This window comes from Zonotrichia leucophrys, chromosome 12, assembly GCF_028769735.1.
Source record: "Zonotrichia leucophrys gambelii isolate GWCS_2022_RI chromosome 12, RI_Zleu_2.0, whole genome shotgun sequence".
Taxonomy (NCBI): Eukaryota; Metazoa; Chordata; class Aves; order Passeriformes; family Passerellidae; genus Zonotrichia; species Zonotrichia leucophrys.
The window spans coordinates 17,049,730-17,061,569 of record NC_088182.1 but is presented as its reverse complement, the minus strand read 5'-3'; the positions used below and the strand labels follow the sequence as shown (position 1 = coordinate 17,061,569).

Sequence of the window (11,840 nt, the reverse complement as noted above, 5' to 3'; positions counted from 1 at the left end):
GCATGCTAAAGAAATCATCTTTTTCTTCACAAACTCCTCTACTCTCAGAAAATGTATTTTTATTAACAGATTTAAACTGACTTCATGATATTGTGGTTTATGGCTAAAAAAATACAGCCATTCTGCCTCTAGAAGGCTGAAATATATTTTTTCCATCAGAAGAGGAAACAGGCAGAACAAAGTTACTTCTCAAGCAGAAAATTACAAAATAAAAAATGCCAAGCAAAGCCAAACTCCAAACATGATATGTATATCAAGCATTGCTCATAAATTCCACCTGATGGAAGGATAGGGATTCATATTCTCTACTAATTTTGTCTATTTATCTTTCAGCAGAAACATCTTGTTTTCATTTGCTCTGGAAAACAAAAAGGTTGGACTAAAAATATGTTAATTCTTATATTGAATTAATATAAGAATAAAATAAATTAGAATAAAAGCAGTCATAGCCAAGGCAAGTGAGTTCTGTTATTGCCCCACACACCACACTGAGCAGTCAGTGCTTTGGAGCCCCTTTTTCTTTGAAAAAGGATATTTCTGTTCTGTCATGCCCAGTAAAGGGGCAAACCCAGCAGTAACTCTCAATAAAAATAAAAAAAATATTGACAATTACAACGTGACAGAATCAGTTAGCTCGATCCTTCAGAAAATGGCAGCTTTGCCTGGCCAATTCAAGGAGAAAAAAAGGATTTTGTTTGCTCTAATCTTTGGAACATGTTCAGTGCTAATCCTGCTATGCTGAGCAGGACTTGGGGGATGTTTTCTCTCTAAATCCACACGTTTGCTGTTATAATCTCAGCCCTTTTATTGTATATTTGAGTAGCTTGCTGGGGTTTACAAGTAATTATTCCCTGGCCCAAACTCTATCAAGCTCAATTCTCCATAGCTCAATAAGGGACTATTTTTGGTCAATAAAAATAATTTTATCTGTTTATAATTTCATTGCATGGCCCCGTTTATCTCCTTACTTCCCAGTCAAGATGATTTGTGACCGTTGCAATTGGTTTAATTCTTTTGGTAATAGTCATCTGAGTTATCAAAACTTATTTTTCTGCAGCACAACCATTTGAAATCCACAGGAATCTAAGAATACATGCAGTTTTTTAATATGGAATATATTTTTAACATATATACTAAAAAATAACAATATGTGGATAAAATAGCCTAAAGAAGAAATGGAATTTGCTATTTTTTGCCTTTTCTAAACATGATTGAATGCAGCAATTGTTCAGTGAGGATTCACTGGATTTTGTGGCTTCTAGAACACAGATTTTCTACACATTTGGTGGAAAAATTACAGCAAAATAAACTGCTTAGAAAAGTTTAGCTGAGGTCTGTGAAAGGCAGTTAATTTTATGGTTTGGCTGATGAATACCTCATGAAAGATAAAGACCCTGAGTTTTCTATAACAGATTTCAGTCTAGATCTGCACACAAATTGCAGGAGAGATTTTTAATAATTCATCTGTAATTTCACATCCCTGCAGAAATATTTCTAAATGCTGTTGCTGTCCACAAAGAAAAATGTTATCACCACCCTCATAATGTTCTTTGCAGGTTATAATTTTCCTTGCAGCCAATAAATAAAGGCTGTAATAAGCAGTAGGTGATGGGAAGGCAAAGAGAGTTTTATTTGCATTTATTTATAGCATATTTAGACAGTGGTTAGAGCAAGTTAGGAAAGGATAACTTGGTAAGGCAGCACTATATCACAGATAAACATTTTGAAGGAGAAAGGATGTGGGAAATTGTGTTTAATTTTTAAAAAAACCATTGAATGTGGTGGCACTGCTGAGCTTTAAGGAGTTAAAACACTCCACTATTGATTGCTTTGGAAATCCATCATATTCCACTGCAGTAGCAGCAGAAAATCTGTGGGTGGAGGTGCAATATCAACTGTGATAAAAGAGAATAGCCACCACAAAAATCACAGGAGATTATAAACCAAAGCCTGGCCAAATGTTTGCACAATGGAGGAGCCTCATTTCACATCTCTGGAGCATCTATGTGTTGCTCTAAAATATTCAGCACGTTCAGATTTCACCTGCAGCTTTTGCTGTGAATCTCTAATCCTGACTTCAATCTGGGCTTGAGCAAGCAGCTTTCATGTTCTGGATTTTAATTGCCTCTAAAAAAAATGAAAATTTGTTTTACTTTTCCTGACTAGAAAGAGCTTCTTCCCTCTCTGTTTTTTCTCTGAAGCTGCTGGTGCTCATTTAGGAGACCACTGTTATTGTAACAACATACAATGTTTTTTAGATTTCATTAACAGGATTTTAGTCTGGATGTGAGCATTTTGTTTAATTATTTTCTAAGTTGTTCTCCTTGTGCCTTGTGGGAAATACTTTGCGGTAATAGATAGTGTGCTGATCAAGGTTCTCAGAATTTATCTGACATTTCTTTTCCAGTTTTCTCCTGCAAAAATATTTAGAAATTAGCTATCCCACTACACAGATATATTCATATTTTCCTTGTGGTTCAGTTGTGTCTTTGAGCACTAGCACTCCAAACCAAAAAGATTCTCCAAAAGTATAAGTAAAGGGTAAAGATCATTGTGGAACTAGAAATCAACACTTTTTAAATATAGACTCTGAAACCAAACGCTACATTTCATATTAATCTTCTCTGGAAGATCAAAGCAGTGTGAAGCCATTTGAAAAACAATTTAGGTGGACAGGGGAAAATTGGAAAGGAGAAAATTCACAACCAAAGTTACCCACATTGTGGAAAAACCCACACCTGGTGGCCATATGGGAAAGATACATGTATCTAGCACAAAAGAGATCTCTTCCAATATTCCTTGTGTAATAATCTAAAACTTAGCTCTTGATTTCCATGTTTTGAATGTGGAAAACATGAAAATCAAGAGCTGCAGCCTTACAAAATTTTTAAAAATTAGGACTCATCAGGGAAACACAGAAGTTTGTGAGAGGGCACATTCACTACGAGAAGTGAATGATTGCTTAGCCTTGGTACACATGACCAGACTGTAGAAACATTCAATCCCAGAAAAATCAATTAAGCTTTGTTATTTCTCCATAATTAAAAATAAAAGTGTGTGGAAACTTGTATTACCACAAAGAGAGTGTCTGGAAAACACAGAAAAAATTACTCAAAAACAAAAGGTTAGCATTGTTCATAACTTCCAGAATTTTTTTTTTCCAGTCTAGCCAACAGTTTGTTTTACAGCCATGAGACACATGAAGTAATCTATATTACATGCACTCATTTTTAATTAAAAAGTAATTGAGTCATGGAGTTCAAAAATATCTGTTAGAAACAGAAATACCTTGAAGGAAATGGTCGAAAGTTAAAAAAATTATTCCTTGTCAAGAAGTTAGAGCCATATTCATCTTTACATTTTTTTCTTCTCCATATCATTCTCCTTTCTCAAAAGGAGAAACGGAGCAGTGCAGTCTGCTACCGTGTTCTTGAGTCTTGGAAAAGGACTGCTAGCTACCTGCTGGGGTTATTTTTAGGAGCTGAATACATCACCAGAGTCTGTTGTGCATTCCCAGAGCCAGGCCCAGGTGTCACACGGAGACTGGATGCGTTCCTGAAGCCTCTGGGCAGGGATCCAAGGGTGACGGTGCAGATGAGGCTGACACGGAACAGGAGGGCTGCAGTGCTCCCTGAGAAACTGCTCCAGGCAGCCACAAAACACGCCAGAGGAAGGAGAATGTTGGAATGGCTTCCTTTGTGCTCATTCCTGTGCTTCTTACTGAGAAAGGAGGAATGGGAACACATTACTGAGTTTCATCTCTGGGATAAAAGCACAGAAGCTTAATGGGGCTGATTAGAGGAACAGAAGCTCACACACATTTTGTCCTCCGAGCAAGAGGAGCAGTGCTCATCCAGAGGGCAGCCAGCATCACTGAAAGGCATTAAAATAACTTTTAAAAATTAACTTGTGAGGCCTTGCACTCATGTCACAGTTCAGGCACTCACAATAGTGCCCAGAGAGCAAGTGTTGGTTCCTGAGAAGAGAACAACATCAAGGACAACAGAAACACCTTCAAGTGCTGCCACCAGGACACCAACTGTGCCACACTGTCCTGAGTGGGGAGGGATGCACAAGGATCATCCAGTCCAAGCCCTGCACAGACGCCCCAACAATCCCACCCAAGGGCTATCCAAGCTCTCCTGAAACTCTGGCAGCCTCAGGGTCATGCCCATTCCCTGGGGAGCCCCAGCACCCTCAGGGGTAGAACTTTTTGCTGATATCCCACCTGAACCTCTCCTGACACAATTCCAGGTCATCCCTCCTTGTTGTCTTATATATCAAGAGTTCTATTATCATTATAGTGCAAGGATTCCATATCACCAGAGTTTTGCATCTCCTTGATGGTTCTCACAGGCACCTCCTCTAAGCACTAACACTTCCTGGTCCTTGCAGTAACCATCTAACTCCAGCTCCTACCAATCCACTCTTTTATACCACTTGTTCTTATTGGCTACAGGTGTGGCCTGTTGACATCAGGCCTACTCCTAATCTTTAGTAATTGGTCCAGCTGCAGCTCATTTGGGGATAAGATCACATTCAATACCACCTTCATTCACCCATACTGTATCCCCCTACATCTCCTGGTCCTTCCCAGGAGGAAGCTGCAGATCCCTGAGGCCTCCCCTCGTCCCCACCAGATGAACAGCTGGAGTGCCCTCAGCCGCTCCTCACGCGGCTTCCCCTCACGGCCCTCCGCCATCTTTGTGTTCTTCCTTTGGACACTCTCTAGAATTCAATATTCTGTTTATATTTTGGCACCTAAAACTTCACACAGTACTCAAGGTGAGGCTGCCCCAATGAGACATGGAGGGTCAGAAAATTAACTTAGAGTAGAGCAGGACAATGCCCCCCCTGACCCAGTTGACCGTGCTGGGCCTTGTTGCCATGATATTTTCTGAAAAATCCCTTTGCCAGGATTTCTCTCATGAGAAGCTGAGAAGCCTCAGAGGAAAAAAAAGACAAAAATTAACTGCTGCTGTGGATTGTGACAGGTGCATCTTTGATTGGTCTCATGTGGTTGTTTTTAATTAATGGCCAATCACAGTCCAGCTGTCTCGGGCTGTCTCGGTCAGTCACAAGATTTTGTTATTCATTCCTTTCTATTCTTTACAAGCCTTCTGATGAATCCTTTCTTCTATTATTTAGTATAGTTTTAATATATCATTTTATTTTAATATAATATATATAATAAAATAATTAATATAATATAAATATAATAAAGAATTTAAGTTTTTATACAGTGAAATTTTTTGTGCATGATATAGGCTAAATTTTTCAGTCAGCCAGTACTAAAAACTGCATTTCCTATGAATGAACTGTGCAACAAAGCTTTCCAAACTCAAAAAGGCTGTAGCTCTATTACATTCTAGGACTTGCTCTTCCATTTGTTTTCAAGAAATTTATGAAAACATACTGGTTTAGCTTTCGTACCCCAGAGTTTGTTTGAATGCAGTAAATTGGTTTCAAACCACTGGGGCAGTGATTGACTCCTGTCAATCACACAAGCATAGACAGTGCTGGAGGATGACAGAGGAGCAGGTCTCCAGAGGGCCGGAGCTGAGATGGTGAGGATTAGCAGATTGAAGGGTTTTTTGCTGTTTTCCCGATTTTAGCATACAACCCCCCTGAAACAGATGAAATATTTGCCAAATACTTGGAAGCAAAGCAGAGAAACTAATGAGGCGTTAATGAGGCAGTTAAAGCAGGAAGGTAAATTGCAGACCCACAGACAAGGGCAGTGCTATCCAATTCCGAGAGTTACCAAAGAGTAACAGGCAAGATGTCCAACAAAAATTCCTTTCCTGACTGCCCTCCAGATTAGAGAGATCTACTCTGTGTGCTACAGAAATACTTCTCTGCTCACCTCTGGCTCCAGGTCACTTGCTCATCCAGCACAGTATTAAAAATAAATCAAACAAAAGTGAACAATCAAACCACTACATTTCCAAATCCCTGTGGTTTTTGTTAAGTGGCTATGATATTTAAATCTCAGTTAATGATCAGGAAGCCTTGCTGGACAGGGTTATCTAACAATTTATAACTCAAAAACAAAGGCCAAACCACTTGTGCAGAGGTCCTGTGCAAAATTGAATGATCAGAGTCTCTCAAATGCTAAAAATGTGGTGGAGAACAAAAGATCTCTCTCTCACAGAGAGATAGGCAGCCCTTGGCAGTCCTCACCATCATTTATGGCAGCAGTAGAATCCCAGCAACCAGGCTTAGAAAACCACGAGCTGAATTTAGTGAGAAGTTCCAGCATTATTTCAAACTGCTCTGAAAATGGAAGGGCTCATCTGCCTCATTTGCACATGCAGTGGAACCTCAGTGGGTCTTCCTAGAAAAGGCTGATTTTACCTGAACTTTAGAACCATAAAACACCCAGAGTAATCTCCACCCTCCCTGTGATGTTTGTCATAGGGCACCAGCCTAGGAGTTTCAGCATTTTCAGTTCTGGGGCAGGAGAGGGGAGGCCCATTGTTTATCTAGTCAGACCAGGATCCCTGTTTGGTTTGGATGAATTACATAATGACTATAATCACAATTTGGGGATGGTTCATAGACAAGAAAACACAGGCAGAAGCTTTTGTGCAGCAGTAAGTGCTGGTAATTAAGTATCACCCATTCTTCCTTTTATTTGGTGAAACTACACACAGAATATTAATTAAAATTCCCAAAGTTACCACCATGGAATTCAGTCCTCCCCCTTCAACCAAGGTGACCTAGTTTGACTCATCTCAGTTTTACTTTAATCTCCTCAGTGCAACCAAATCTATCCAGCAAATGGGGCAGGACATCTGTTCACTCAGGAACATGTATGAAACCCAAACTCATGCCAGGTGTGCACGTGCCAGGTGTCTTTTTGTAGCAGGGTTAGGAAGGGGTTGCCTTACACAACTCATAAAGGTTTTTACTGATGAAAATAAAGGTGCCTGAGGAGCTGCTTGACAAATGTGAACTGACAGGGGCTTTTGGGAAACATTGTTCAGGTAGTTGGTTTAAAGGACAGAAAGGGAAAGTTGGATTATGCTGAAAGTTTGCCTGGAAAATCCTCACCACAGGTCTCTGGGAATGAGAGGAGACTCCTCCTGTTGAGGCAATGCTTCCCCAGTCCCAAATCCCTGCCCCATTTCCTGGGAGTGGGCTTGGGAAGCAAAATTTTCCTTGTGCTCATTCTGCAGGTACAGGTATTTAACAGCCTAAATGAGAGATGTGGGACTCCAGGCAGCTCTCCAAAATGCAGTTTATTGTATCCAAATCAGTATCCCATCAATGCAGTTTGTTGTATACAAAATGCAGTTTCTTCCATCCAAGAGGTTACAGCAGCCCAGGGTTGTGGGTGACAGAGCTGTGCCCACAGCTGTCAGCTCCAGCTGCCGCCAGGCCTGGAGACCCTTTGGTTTTGGTTACAATGCATTGGACACTTTTCTTTGCTGAGCATCTTCATACAGCAGAACCAATCTGTACCTTAACTTTTATCTATAGCCTGTCATAACTACTATAATTACCATATTCATGTTACTGTTCTCCAATCACCTAAAGTACATTACAGTTTAAGTCAGAAGTTGTTTTTCCATTTTCTTGCAGTGGGAAATTCTGAGACCTTTTTTCTACTTGCAGCTTTGCTGCCTTGTTTGCCTGTGCTCTCTTTCTGCTTGGTAAAAACATCTTCTTGTTTGAGGTGGGTTATCTTTTGCTCTAAGTCATAAAAAACCCTTGTCACCAACACACCTTTACCTCCTTGGTTATCCAGTCAGACTGGCTCAGCGATTCTTTTCTCCCATATCAAAACTTGCTTCCATCTCTATTCCTTCATCAGACTCTACATTTAAAAATCTTTCTGCCAAGCACACATGTCTGTGAGACTTTCTTGTCACACTTTCATCCTTCCCAACAGGTATTTATTCGGGGTAAAGTTTTCTCTTGGCTCCTTGAGTTCCTCTCACCTCAGAGGGGCCCTGGCAACACTTCCCTGGGCACAGCTGGGTGGGAGCTGCTCCCTGGGGCTGTGTGAGCCTGAGAAAAAAGAAACACAGCCCCCAACCTCAGCTTTTATCTCCTCCTCACATGTGTTTTTAAGCACAGGTGTTGTGTTTTAAGGATAACAAGGAGCTGTCCCTGTGCTCCCACCCCACGGCCCCCTCTGTGCTCCATTTTCAGCTGTCTGATTGCAATTACACCAATTAACCTCAGGAAAAAGATGAAGGCTTGCTGGGGCTGGGCGATCATTTTTCTGAAGCCCCAGTGTAAAGGTGTGACTTTGGTAGTCTCTTATATTTGATGTATCCCTCTATGTTCTCACAATTTTAACAACTTTGCAGCAAAGTTTTGAGCTCTAGGACACACAAATGGATCATGGATGGAACAAGCCCTTTAAAAAAGCTTCTCAGTGCAAACTTTTTTTACTGTAGTCTTTATTAAATATAACTTGTGCATTAAATATATACATGAAACCCATTGCCATGAAGTATAAGCCCAATAAATATATAAATATAACCTCTGGCATAGCTGTATTGAGGCATTCCTGCACTCCTTTACCTTGAAGAATATGGAGGGGAGGTTTCCCAAACCCCTTCTGGCTCTGGCTGCTGTTCCTAGCTAGTTTTCCATAGAATTTCCAGGAGGTTGAGGGACAGAATATGAACAGCCCTGTTCCAGGAAAGCAGAAAATCCAGATTATCCAGGAAACACAGATAGAAATCTGGGAGGAACAGAGCAGTGGGGCTCATTCCTGATGGTGCCACTTGTTTCACCAGCTGAGAAAGGCAGAAATCTAAACTGGGAATAGAAAAGGGATAGTTACTCAATTTTTTACAACCAAAAACTGAAACTGTCTGCTGCTGAAGCTGTCAGTTTGTAGCAGGGGTGTGCAGTCAGCATGGGAAGCATATTTAACAGAAATCCATTGAGCTGAGAGCAAAACTGGTTTGCTTTCGGGGTCTTTTATTGTTTTGTTTGGGGTATTTTCCTTTTTGGTTTGGGATGCTTTTTTGGTTGTTTTTTTTTTTTTTTGTATTTTTATTTTAATTTTTTTTTTATTTTATTTTGGGTTTGGTTTTTTGTTTGGTTTTTTTGTTTGTTTGTTTATTTGTGTTTTTTGGTCGGCTTGGGTTTGAAGTTCCTAGAGGAGCACATCTGTACCAGCACAGGAGCAGGCTCCCTCTGGTGGCTCATTCCCATAAATGACATTTTTTCCCCAAAAAAAGCCGTTCCGTGCAGGAGCTGGCCGGGTGAGGTGGAACCTGTTTGGGAGCACGTAGGTTCAGGAAGCTCTAAGGTTTTTTGTAAAGCACTGAACAATTAATTCTTTTATAAGAAGTAAAGACTTGGGGGTTGTACAGGCTCTTTGTTGTTGCTATGCAGGCTGTGAAAGCGCAGAGGAATCTTCATTTTTAAAAAATAAAAGCCTTTTAAAACAAGTATATTAACTGTGAAACAGTGTAATTGTATTTAATTTTGCTTAAAACTGCTGATTATTAATTCCACCCCTGCTTTATTTGAAAAATTACATCCTTGTGATTTCTTCAAAGTTGATATTTGCTACTTTTTGGAGGTACAGGAATAGAATGAGGCTTAGAATAGAAGATCGAAAAACTTTAAAAAAACAAGCTTGTAAGAGCTGATATTGGACATGTACATGTGTTTTAGCTCAATAAGGTATCAAAATAATTAAATAAATAAATAAATAAATTTTAAAAACCCAAACCACGTCCCACTATAAAAAGAAAAACCCAAAGGCCCCGTGGTTGTATAATCAACATCACTGCACAGCTTCCAGCACTTGCACTCTGCTATTCAGCCTTGATCCCATGTGGTCCTACCCAAGATTTTGACTGAAGCAGTTAAAATTTCATAGGTGGCTAAATATAACCTGCCAGTCAGGAAATGCTGCATGGATGGAACCTTCCAGCAGGGCAGGAGCAGGTGTGGAGCTGGAACAGGTAACCCAAACACATCCAGAACATTTTACACCAGACTGGAGTTAACTCTTGTGGTGTTGTGAGGGTCCCCAGGATGAGGCGAGAGATGAAAATTTGACTCCATGTTCTCAGAAGGCTGATATATTATATTATATTATATTATATTATATTATATTATATTATATTATATTATATTATATTATATTATATTATATTATATTATATTACATTACATTACATTACATTATATTCGTTATAGAATGCTATACTAAAACTATACTAAAGAAAGAGAAAGGATACATCAGAAAGCTTAACAAGAAGAATGATTGATACAAACTTCTGACTGACTCAGAGTCCAACACAGCTTTCTGTGAGTGGTTATTAATTAAAAACAATTGAACATGGAACCAAACTTTCACCTGTTGGTAAACAATGCCCAAGCCGCATTCCAAAGCAGCAAACACAGGAGCAGCAATCAGCAATAATCAATAATTATTGTTTTTATTCTTCTCTGAGGCTTCTCAGCTTCCCAGGAGAAAATCCTGGGCAAAGAGGATTTTTCAGAAAATATCATGGTGACAAACTCTGGTAATGTCTGACAGCTCCTGAGGCTGCACCTGCAGTGAGCAGGAAATGGTTTCTGTTCACACCATCCCCATTTTGTGTTATTGATATAAATCTCATCCAGGAGAACTTTAAGAGTTCCTAATTCTGGCTGGAAATATTTTGGCTGCAGCAGAACAAACTCTGGGTTTGAATAGGCTTCAACAATTTTTGGTTGCTTCAAGTTTTCACCTCACCAAATATTTGGATTTGTCCCTGAGTCTCCACAGGGAATGATCCCTAGTGCTGAGGTAGCCCTTTGTGAAGCATAAACCCTTCTTCAGTTTAATATTTCACAGAATTAAAAACTGTTGGAAATTGCTCCAGGATTGTTCCTCTGCTTCTTGTCCCCTTTCCCTTAAAACCTGTCGGAATTGTCAGAATGGTACTAAAGAAAATTGTGCCTTTAAGAAATGTTCTTCTGTCAGTTTGTTTTATATTTTAGGCCAATCTCTCCAGAATCCTTACCTAACCTTTACAGTGCTGGAGAAAGGGGAGGGGGAAAAAAGGTTGCTAGGATACTTGCAAAAAGGCAAATTAGCTGCACTAGAAATAAAACAAAAGGATTAAAAATCTCTAACCTTTTGAGTTAAACACCCAGTTCCAGCCACTGCCAAAATTTCATGGTCCTTCTTTTTGAGACAAAGCAATGCAGAATGTCACAGAGCCCCAATTTCACAGGCATATGGGATTTTAAAGTATTGCCTCACTGCATTAAGGTTAAGATATGACAAACTCTATGGTAAGTTTCTCCTGCTGTTGGCAGAAAATTTAATAATTATTTATAAATTTATGTATTTCTATTTCTATCCATGTTTGGAAGTGGAACTTTGGAGTTTCAGACATTCCATAACACACTGAGCTCAGCTGGGCAAAGCTGAGTTCCTAAAACCAGGTAGAATGTAAGGCTTCAATGAAAGACTTTTGTACAGAGCTGTGGAGTTCTCATTTTGTATCACTTTAGTTCTACTGAACTTTTCTCCATTTATAGCTTTGGCAGCAAAAAATCCACAAGAAAAGTAAAGCTGAAGATGGAGATTCCTTCCCTTCACTAAAATATGCACCACTGATGGAAACACTGACAAGAAATCAACCCTTGCATATTTTGCTTCATCTTCAGCGTAGTAAAAAATTCTGCTTATTTCAAGGAAATCTCATTTTGCATATTCAAATGCACTGCAGCAGAGAGCTCCAACTGCCTGCATGAACCCTGAGGCAGAGCCAGCACTCGTGGAGAGCTGCTGGGATTATCAAAGCACATCCTTTCATCATTTCCAGGGCTCTCCATTCCACTGAGCTGAGCAGGTTCTGATCAGA

General features: G+C 39.7%; 1 long non-coding RNA gene across 1 annotated transcript; it reads right to left on the bottom strand.

Annotated features, from left to right (window-relative positions):
- Positions 1–3,125: 3,125 nt before the first annotated feature.
- On the bottom strand, positions 3,126–4,404 carry LOC135453205 (uncharacterized). Its single transcript, XR_010441789.1, has 2 exons — positions 4,229–4,404; positions 3,126–3,720 (listed from the first exon to the last, which is right to left on the bottom strand). It is a non-coding gene; the product is annotated as an uncharacterized LOC135453205 (long non-coding RNA).
- Positions 4,405–11,840: the final 7,436 nt, after the last annotated feature.